Source organism: Amblyraja radiata, chromosome 11 (assembly GCF_010909765.2).
Source record: "Amblyraja radiata isolate CabotCenter1 chromosome 11, sAmbRad1.1.pri, whole genome shotgun sequence".
In the NCBI taxonomy this organism is placed as follows: Eukaryota; Metazoa; Chordata; class Chondrichthyes; order Rajiformes; family Rajidae; genus Amblyraja; species Amblyraja radiata.
The window spans coordinates 43,580,850-43,592,669 of record NC_045966.1 but is presented as its reverse complement, the minus strand read 5'-3'; positions in this window follow the sequence as shown (position 1 = coordinate 43,592,669).

The window sequence follows — 11,820 nt, the reverse complement described above, 5'->3', positions numbered from 1 at the left end:
AGAGAACTGAATTCCGCTATTGGGACTTAGTTTAGTATTAGTATAGTTTCAAAATACAGCACGGAAACAGGCCCTTCGGCCCACTGAGTCCATGCTGACCAGCAATCACCCCGTACACTAGAACTATCCTGCACACAAGGAACAATTTACAATTTTACCGAAACCAATTAACCTATAAACCTGCACATCTTTGGAGTTTTGGAGGAAGCCGGAACACCCGTAGAAAACCCACGGGGTCACATGGAGAACGCACAAACTCCGCATAGTCAGCACCTATAGTCAGGATCAAACCCGGGTCTCTGGCACTGTTGAGCAACAGCTCGACAGCAGCACCGCTGTGGCACCCCAGATGTAAGGAAAGATAAAAGTAAAGAATTTGAGGAGAACTGTTCTTGGTTGGAAAGCTGGACCAGGTTTCATCACTAGTAAAGCACGACATGAAATGCTTTCATGAGGCTGATCTCAGAAAAGGAAATGACATTCGATAACTTCTAAAATTCAGCGTACAGACCCAAGATACTCAGTCGCTTTAAAATAAACGTAATTTATCATTGTCATATCTGTTGTTGCATAAGAGCAAAGCTTCATAACTCCTGCTCTGACAATATCTACAGTTATTACAGTACTAAGTTTTATTTCGGTGTCCTTTGCTGTTAATACTTTATGAGGTATTCAATATGGCTTCCTTCACAAAGCCATATTCCAGGAATAATAATCTCTGCATACAAAAATGAATAAGATGTTCCAATTTTTCATCAGGATATTTTCTCAGCTAATAGACATGCTCCATCATGTACATAAGGGGGTGTTTAGTTGAATTTATTTTCTAGTTTAGAGATACAGCGTGTAAACAGGCTCTTCAGTTCATCGAGCCCGCACCGACCAGCGATCACCAATTCACACTAGTTCTATCCTACACACTAGAAGCAATTTACAGAAGCCAGTTAACCCACAAACCTGCACATTTTTGGGATGTGGGAGGAAACCATAGCATCTGGAGAAAACCCATGCAGTCACAGGGACAATGTGAAAATGCACAACTCCAGATTCGGGGACAGTTTCTTCCCAACTCTTATCAGGCAACCTACCATCCATTCAGGAACTAGAGAGCAGTCCTGAGCTACTATTTACCTCATTTCAGACCCTCATAGAAACAATCTTTGATCAGAATTTACTGAATTTTATCTTGCACTAAATGTTAACATGCTATTCCCTTTATCATGTGTCTGTATACTGTGCACGGCTCGATTATAATCAAGTGTAGTCTTTCTGCTGACTGGCTACAACAAAAGCTGTTCACTGTACCTTGCTACGTGACAATAAACTAAGCTAAACTAAACTAAATTAAACGAAACCCCCATCATGAGGATCGATCTTGGGTCTCTGGCGCTGTAAGGCAGCAGCTCTCTCCCTGCACCACTGCCCCACCCCCATCGAGTGTTTTGTACTCAAGACCATTGGGTTTTTTGTGACCAAAAGTACATTTCGTTCTTCAGCTCTTGCTAAAAGACATGGTAGGGAAGGACACTAATACACTGTGGCTCCAAAGATCTTTCTCATTGATCCCGAGATTATGAGTTGAAAACTTACTATCACCACCAGGTAGTTTAACTATTTTAATTTATCTTAAGGCCAGGAATTGTTGACCGAGGGAAGTTTGAATGGATCAGGCAGCATCTTTGGAGGACATAGATAGGTGACGTTTTGGGTAGGGACCCTTCTTCAGACTAATTGTATACATGAGTGTTGGGTGGAGGGAATGGGGGAAGAAAGCTGAAAGAGTGGAGGGGCAAGATAGAGCTTGACCACTCTCACTCTGTAGAAGGGACCCAACCAGAAACTTTGCCAATCTGGCAAAGGGTGGCACAGTGGCACAGCGGTAGAGTCGCCTTACAGCGCCAGAGACCCGGGTTCGATCCTGACTATGGGTGCTGTCTGTACAGAATTTGCATGTTCTCCTTGTGATGCTGTGGTTTTTCTCTGGGTGCTCCAGTTTCCTCCCAGTGTGTAGAATAGTGCTGGTGTGTGGGGTGATCGCTGGTCGCTACTTCCTTGCTGTGTCTCAAAAGTCATTAGTCGAAAGCATCTCCATGTCCTCCAGAGATGCTGCCTGACCTGTTAAGTTACTCTAGCACTTAGTGTCTTTCCTCAGTAAACCATCAACTGTAGTTCCTTGTTTCTACATAATTGTTGCCTTAGTTTATCTTAAGTTGTGATAAATGTTGTGCCTGCTTCTTCATAGGGCATTTGAGTGTCAAACCTCGTTTGTAGGTTGAGAGCTATCTTGACATGTGGCTGGGTAAATATAGCATTCTTCCTCTTTTCCATGGAGAATTAATTGCTTAAGTTAAACTGATTGAAATCAACAACCTCAACTATGAACTTATATGGACTGTCTTTGGTTGCACGATGGATGTTGGGGTTTATTGCACTAGTATGGGTGTTATTTTAAGTTATTATATATTATCTATATGTGTATGTGTGTTAAAAAAAAAGCTGTTTCTTTTAAGCCTAACGTGAGCATGTATGTAGAATTTCTGTCCTATCAGCTTCAGAGTTCATGGTTTCTCTTTTGATTTGAAATCGAATTAATGAATGAGTGAACAGATCCAGTCATGTCCATTCATGTCTTTTTGTTTCCGTGCTGAAGGAAGACATGGTATTGTTACATGAACTGGAAAATTGGAAACGGAGGAGGTTGATGGCGAATATTCACACCCCAATAATTCCCGGAATTCTACACGGCTCAACAGTTGAAGTTTATCCCATTTAACTCCATCTCACCAATTAGATAACATTAATGTCAGGGCACATAACCATGATAATCACAAGATGATCCATAGCTTTCATCTTCCGATCTCTTTAAAGAGCTATTGCCCCCTGCCTGAACAAAATATCGTTGGTTTGTCGACTTTCATTCTTTTGTTTGTTCCTAATCCTAGATTTAATTTATACACTATGATATTTTGTAGATAAAAGATGCCAGTATGCATATTGTTCCTTGGTTTTGGTGTCTGTGGTGGATTAGAGTCATAAAAGACATACAGCCCTTTGGTCCAACTTGTCGATGCCGACCAACATGCCCTATCTAAGCTAGACCTAATATGCCCGCATATGTCCCTATCACTCTCAACATTTCCTACCCATGCACCTGTCCAAGTATCTTTTAAATGTTGTTACAGTACCTGGCTCAACTACCTCCTCTGGCAGTTCATTCCATAAACCAACTTCATCTGTGTGAAAAAGTTGCCACGCAGGATCTTATTAAATCTTTACCCTTGTCATCTTAAAAGCTGCTTGAGCCATTTAAGGACCTGACTGTCAAATTTGATGGTTGGGATAACGTATGAAGGGGTTTTGATGGCACTGGACCTGTACTCACTGGAGTTTAGAAGGATGAGAGGGTACCTCATTGAAACCTATCGAAACGTGAGAGGCGTGGATAGAGTGAACGCAGAGAGGATGTTTCCACTAGTCAGAGAGTCTAGGACTAGAGAGCGTAGCATCACTATAAGAGGACATACCTTTAGAAAGATGAGGAGTAATTTCATTAGCCAGAGAGTGGTGAGTCTGTGGAATTCATTGCCACAGATGAGTTTGAAGGTCAAGTCATTGGATATTTTTAAAGCAGACATTGACAGGTTCTTGATTAGTAAGTGTGTCAAAAGTTATGGAGTGAAGGGAGGTAAATGGGGTTGAGAGGGAAAGATAGATCAGCCATGATTGAATGCAGAGTAGACTCGATGGCCTAATTCTGCTCCTATGACATGAACAAATAATCTTTACAGGTGAGGAAGTGATTCACATGCACTTCTTCCCATCTGACCTCCATAGCTGCAGCTGGGACTGTAAAATGACACCAAAGTTTGAAACCCGGCAGCAGAAAGGGGGACAGACACAAAATGGCGGTGGCGCGACTCACTGTTGCAGCGGTCCCTACAGCCTGTCTGTCTTTTTTTTTTTTTTGTCTAGTTAAATGTAGTTGTTTGTGGTTTTTAATAGTGTTTTTAACTGTGTATATGTGGGGGGCGTGGGGGGGGGAAGGGGGAAACTTTGTAAAAATCTCTTCCCTGTACGGGAGACCTGACCTTTTTCCTGTCGGGTCTCCGTTGTCATTGGGGCCTAGCACCGGGGAGTGGCCTCCAGCCTGAACGACCTGGAGGCTCCAGTCACAGAGCCTGCAGAGCTGCGGACTTACCATCGTGGGGCTGGCCGGCATCGGAGCGTGGGGAGCGGTGGTGACTCGCTGCTGCGGCCCGACCACGTAGCTCGGAGGCTCCAGCTGCAGCCGCAGATCCGGTGGACTGTCGGGACATCGGGAGCTCGCGGGTGGAGAGACCGCTTTCCGGAGCTCCCGCAACAAAACTTCTCCAGCCTGTGTCGCGGGGTTGGAACGACCCGGAGCGGAGCCGTACATCGCCCGGCGCGGCTACATGGCCGTGGGACATTCCAGCGCCCGCCGGGGGCTCCAACTTTGTGACATTTAGACCAGGAGCGGGGCCGTACATCGTCCCACGCGGCCTAAAATGGCCGTGGGACTTATCATCGCCCGCCTGGGGCTTGGACATCGGGAGAGAAATGGAAAACAGGGGAGAGAAAAGACTTTGCCTTCCATCACAGTGGGTTCACTGTGATGGATGTTTTTGTCAATTGAATTGTGTGTATGTCTGTAGGAAATTGTCTTTGTTTGTATGGCTGTGGAAACGGAGTTTCGTTTGAGCCTCACTGAGGTTCAAATGACGTAATAAATATTGATATTGAAATGACGCCTCTTACATAGGGACTCAGTGGGCTGTTCTGTACCTACTGTACTAACTGAAGGATTGTGCTTATGTACGGGGATAGTCTTGCTGAGCTGTCTGCAAAAATGTATTTCACTGAACCTTAGTACACGTGATAATAAAGAAACCATCAAACCATTGAACCATTGAACCATCTAGTTCATGGCATTCAATATGGACACTGCAGTGTTATTTATACTGGACAAATCAGATGCAGACTGGGTGAATTCTACGCAGATCACCTTCATTCAATATATTTAAACGAAAAAAGTTCAGTATATATATTTACATAAATATTTACATTAAAAAAAAGTATATATATATATATATATATATAAATATATATATACATTTATATATGTACTGTATGTATATATATATACTGTACTTTTTTTGTTTATATATGTATGTTAATATATATATACTGTACTTTTTCAAATATGTATATGTTACAAATGTACATAAAACAAATAAACAAATGTATGTGTGCAAAAAGACAAAACGAATGCTGGCAAGTCTATGTGGTTCAGAGCTTATTTGGAGATTGTAGTGTTAGCCAGAGAATCAAAGAGTCATAGAACGTGGAAACAGTCCCTTCAGTCCAACCTTCCCATGCCGAACAACATACCCCATCTACACTAGTCCCACCTGTCCACGTTTGGCCTATATCCATCTAAACCTTTCCTTGTCTAAATGTCCAAGTGAAGTTCATTGTTCTCTTTGAGGCATATGACAATAAAACTCTCTTGGCTCTTGACTTTAATTCTCCATCACTCTCCCATTCTAACTCAACCTGAGGACTCCTGCACCGTTAAAATATAGAACATGAATAGATGAAATGTAGAACAGTGCAGCTCAGCAACAGCCCCTTCAGCCCACCATGTCCCAGCCGAACATCATGTCAACTTAAACTGATCTCCTCTGCCCACACATCATCCATATCACTCCATTCCTTGTACATTCATGTCCCTATCTAAATATCTCATGCGTCACTACCTTATTCACATCCACTACCACCCAGGCAGAATGTTCCAGGCACTCACCACTCTCTGTGTAAAACATAAAAACTTGCACTGCATATCTTATTTAAACTTTCTCACCCTATTCTTAAAGCTATACCCTTGAGTACTTGTTTATCGCGAATGACCTATGACCTGGGCCTGCACAGTCGGAATACCGAACTCGCGTATTGCTACTGGACAGTCCCTGTCGCCTCCCGAGTGTCCCATCCCTGTCCGGGGGCGGCCAGAGATGTCCGAGTGACCCTGGACTGATGGGACACCGGCCCGGAGCAGTGGCGGCCCCAGGCTTAAAGGCAGTGCGGACCGTCAGTCCAGGGCTGTCGGTTAACCCGGCGCGACAGGCGGGACAGGCAGAGTTGTGCTGGAGTTAGCGCTTCTTCTCCGCGCTGGCTGTAAGTCTGGGGCCGCCACTGCTCTGGGCCGGTGTCCATGGTCACCCCGTACAGATCCGGACGTCCCCGGACAGGGATGGAACATGAGGGAGGGGATGGGGATGGGGACGATTCAGTAGCAATTCAACAGCACTTGCAACACTGGAGACCTGGGTTCAATCCTGACTACGGATGAAGTGCAGATCTATATGCTGAGAGAATGGAGCAGATGGGCTTGTACACTCTGGATTTTAGAAAGATGAGAGGGGATCTCATTGAAACATATAAGATCGTTAAGGGCTTAGACCCACTAGAGGCAGAAAACATGTTTCCGACATTGGGGGAGTCCAGAACCAGGGGCCACAGTTTCAGAATAAGGGGTAAGCCATTTGGAACGGCGACGAGGAGACACAGAGAGTGGTGAGTCTGTGGAATTCTCTGCCTCAGAGGGCGGTGGAGGTAGGTTCTCTGGGTGCTTTCAAGAGAGAGCTAGATAGGGCTTTTAAAAATAGCGGAGTCAGGTGATATGGGGGAGAAGGCATGCTGATTGGGGATGATCAGCCATGATCACATTGAATGGCGGTGCTGGCTCGAAGGGCCGAATGGCCTACTCCTGCACCTATTGTCTATTGTCTAGTGTCTATTGTCTGTGTGTGTGAATGTAATTATGTGAAGCCTGTGTGTGTGAATGTAATTATGTGAAGCACTTTGGGGTCAATGCAAGTTGACTAAAAATGTGCTATATAAATAAAGAAATTTAATTTAATTTAATTTATTGTCTATTGTCTATACACATGCAGCAATTCAGCTGCCAAGAATGTCTCTTTGCCGGTCCAGTCTCTCTCCCTGTCTTCCACTCGCATCTGCCCCCTTATCTCTCGCTGTTACACCCCGCTCTCCCGCTAACTGGCACCCCTTCCTCAGATTAAATATAATTTTGCACATAAATTTTGAATAAAGATACAAATTTATGCACAATTTATGCAGCCAGCGCTTCATTCGCTTTTTCTTTATCGCGAATGACCTTTGACAAATCCCATAATTCCTTGCATTTTTCGGAATACCGAACTTGCTTATTCAACAGTGCTTGCAGCGCCAGAGACCCGGGTTCGATCCTGACTATGGATGAAACGCAGGTCTGTATACACGCAGCAGCTGAGCTGTCGAGAATGTTTATCGTGAATGACCTATGACCTGGGCATGCGCAGTCGGAATACCGAACTCGCTTATTTACAGAAGGTAGACACAAAAAGCTGGAGTAACTCAGTGGGTCAGACAGTATCTCTGGAGAAAAGGCATCGGTGACATTTCGGATTGAGACCCTTCTGCAGACCTTTATCGTGGTCAGCGCGGACTCGGTTGACCGAAGGACATGTTTTCTTGCTGTATCTCTAAACAAAACGACCCTGAATCAGCTTAATTTTCTACTGGTCAATTTATTTTCCCTAAAGTCTTGATTAATCTGGATTTACCTTTGTGGCTGAACTTCATGGAAATCTAGGAAAATGTTATCGATCGTCCAATGAGCAGTGACAGTGATGCTAACCTAAATATAAGTTAATGCTGCCCTTGGTAATATTTTATTCTAATGGATTATAGAGCAAACTGGCAGGCGAGAGATTGTAAACTTCAGGAGTGAATTTAGAGAAGACAAACTGATGGTCTTTTTATGCTTGTCTGAAATGGGTCTGTCAGCTGCAGTGACTCCTAGTGCCCTGATATCTGCCCTGCTTATATTGTGTGCTCGACAACAGGACACTGGTAGGAACAGTGAAGGAACTATGTGGTTGTACAGTTGAATCTAACACCGGGTGGCAAAGTGCAACAGCAGTAGAGTTGCTGCCTTAAATCCATGGAGGCCCTCAGCATCCATAAGGACTCATCACACCCCTGCCACGGTCTGTTTCAACTACTTCCCTCCGGCAGACGTTACAAGGCCTTCTACACCCGAACCTCCAGACTCAGGAACAGTTTTATCCCGAGAGCTATAGCGGCTCTGAACCGGCCCTAATGAGTGCCCCCCCCACCCACCCCCTTTGGACAGTCTCCCTCAGATGGTCACGTCAAATCAATTCAGCTTGTTTATTTATGTATTGTATTTATTTACCTTTCTTGTACATCAGTGGAGCTGCACACTAAATCTCGTTGCACTGACGTGCAATGACAATAAAAGATATATTATTATTATATTATTATTATTAAAGCGCCAGGGACGGGTTTGATCCTGACAACAAGTGCTGTATTACGGTGTTTGAACGTTCTCCACGTGGCTTGGTACAAAAATATGTAAAATTGTCCCTAGTGTGTCGGAGAGTGCAAATGTGTGGGGATTGCTGGTCGGCATGGACCCGGTGGGCCGCAGGGCCTGTTTCCGCGTTGTATCTCTAAGCTAAAGTAAACTAAAAACTAAATATGCAATTGCTTCTTTTACAGTTACAACCCTTGTTAGAACTGACCATGAGGGGAGCGGGGGGGGGGGGGGGGGGGGGGGGGGGGGGGGGAATGGTGTCCATTATTACGATTGTCCTCCATATCGAGGATAGTGCTAGTGTACTGGGTAATCGTTGGTCAGCATGGACTCTGTGTGTCATAGGGCCTGTTTCCACACTGCATCTCTAAAGTCTAAAGTCTACAAGATCCGGAGGGGTTTCTATTCTGCGTCCTCAAGGTTGGCACCCCTGGGGCACGAAGGCTGAAGGAGGCCAGGCAAATAGAGGGATGATCGTTCACTGGATGATGTAGACCGTGGTAACTGCTGCAACAGGCCTTTATGGCCAGCTGCAGCTGGGTCTTTGAAAATGACGCCAAAACACAGCAAATCTTGCAGACTGATTCCTGGGAACCAGACTGATTCCTGGGATGTCAGGACTTTCATATGAAGAAAGACTGGATAAACTCAGCTTGTATTCGTTAGAATTTAGGAGATTGAGGGGGGATCTTATAGAAACTTACAAAATTCTTAAGGGTTTGGACAGGCTAGATGCAGGAAGATTGTTCCCGATGTTGGGGAAGTCCAGGACAAGGGGTCACAGTTTGAGGATAGAGGGGAAATCCTTTAGGACCGAGATGAGAAAAATATTTTTCACACAGAGAATGGTGAATCTCTGGAACTCTCTGCCACAGAAGGTAGTTGAGGCCAGTTCATTGGCTATATTTAAGAGGGAATTAGATCTGCCCCTTGTGGCTAAAGGGATCAGGGGGTATGGAGAGAAGGCAGGTACAGGATACTGAGTTGGATGATCAGCGATGATCATATTGAATGGTGGTGCAGGCTCGAAGGGCCGAATGGCCTACTCCTGCACTTATTTTCTATGTTTCTATGTTTCTATATAGACTCAATTGGCTATTTCTATGCATTATGTAGTTATTGTATGTAGGTATGGCTATAATCTTATTGACCAGTGCAAAAAAGAATTTCACTCTACCTTTGTACATAAAAGAAGCATTGAACAATTGAAAAAGAACCATTGAACCGTTACGTGACATTGTAGATCGAGACCCTTCTTCAGACAGTCATAAGGTCATCAGGAATAGGAGCGAATTAGGCCATTTGTTCCATCAAGTCTACTCCACCATTCAATCATGGCTGATCTATCTCTCCCTCCTAAACCCCATTCTCCTGCCTTCTCCCCATAACCTCTAACACCTGTACTAATCAAGAATCTATCTATCTCTGCCATAAAAAATATCCACTGACGGCCTCCACAGTCTTCTGTGGCAAATAATTCCACAATTCACCACTTTCTGACTAAATAAATATCTCCTTCCTAAAAGAACGTCCTTTAATTCTGAGGCTATGACCTCTAGTCTTAAACTCTGCCACTAGTGGAAACATCCTCTCCACATCCACTCTACCCGACCCTTTCACTATTCTGTATGTTTCAATTAGGTCCGCCCTCATTTTTCTAAACTCCATCAAGTACAGGCCCAGTGCCGTCAAACGCTCATCACAGTGTAACTTACTTATATCTGTGATCATTCTTGTAAACCTCTTCTGGACTCTCTAAAGAGCCAGCACATCCTTCCTCAGATTATAGGGCCCAAAATTGCTCACAATATTCCAAATGCGGCCTTTCCAGCGCCTTATAGAGCCTCACATTACATCCCTGTTGTTGTATATAAGGCCTCTTGAAATAAATGCTAGCATTCAGTCAAAGTTGCATCGATGATTCGTTCGCGTTCATGTCATAGGAGCAGAATTTGGCCAATCGGCCCATCGAGTCTCCTCCACCGCTCATTCATGGCTGATCTTTCTTTCCCTCTCAACCCCATTCTCCTACCTTCTCCCCATAAACCCTGTTTGGCCATCAGCATGTTTTGGTTCTGCACAATTATGTGATTCTATGACCTAGTTTGGTTTGATTTAGTTTATTGTCCCATGGCCCAAGGTACAGTGAAAAGCTTTTGCTGCGTGCTATCCAGTTAGTGGAAAGACCATCCATGTCTACAATTGAGCCATCCACAAGGTACAAATACTGTACTTGATAAACGGAATAACATGAATAACATTTAGTGCATGATAAAAGCAGTAAAGTCCAATCAAAAATATACGGTTAGTATATCCTTTTTTGCGGAGTTTTGTGTTACAATAGAGCGATTGTTTTTCCTTTTTTTTTCTTTTCTTTCTAGGGTCTTATTTCCTTTCTTTACTTCCTTCTCTAACTTCTTCCCTAAGGGGCTTTCTTTCCCCAACACTTTCCTGCACCTTCACGATTCTTGCTCACTTTCCTTACTTCTTTTATATCTATCTTTTTTAAAGCTCGAAAAACGAAGTGGTACAACAAATGTAATAAGATATATCTGATGTGTATTATTGTAATTTACTGTACTTCTAATTAAAAAAATAAATAAATAAATAGTCTGAGTTTCTCCAATGAAGTAGGTAGTAGCTCAGGACTATCTACCTCATTGGAGACCCTCAACTATTTTTCCAATGTTTATGCTTTCAAATGTTATCCACAGTTTTGACTATCTTTTGAAAAGAAATACTGTCACAAGAAAACGAGAATGCCCTCATGACCCTGTTCCTTGCAGGGAGCACAGACGAGGGAAATTGGACCACAGTCCAAAAGAACATGTCATGCTTTTCCCACAACCTCAGAGCAAAAATCATGGGATTTGTGGCGTTTATTCATTTCAGTGGCAAAAGAAGGTCTTCTATGGGATGTGCTAAATGTGGATCTTGTATGGGAAGCAGAGAACCGAGACTGGGAGGAGCCACAGGAATAGATTGGATTCCACTGTGAGTGAATATTCCTATTTTGGTTCCACAGTTTGGTAAGAAAATCCCATGGACACACGGAAAAATGTATGATTTACAAATTTGGCAGAACATGAGCAGCTAATTGGGCTCCTTGCCTGGAATGCTGTACATCAACAGAGCTAAGAAATATTTCAGTGCATGCAAAGTTAGACATAAATTGTTGTAGTTAACTCAGTGGGTCAGGCGGCATCTCTGGATAAAAGGAATGGGTGGCGTTCCAGGTCGAGACCCTTCTTCAGACTGAGAGTCAGAGAGGGGGAACCTAGAGGTATGGGAAGGTGCAGAACAAAGCAGAGCCTGCGTCGATGACTCAGGAAAGGTGGAGCCCACAGTGGTCCATTGTTTGCTGGGGACGAAGTGATAATGTAGGAATACAAATGGTG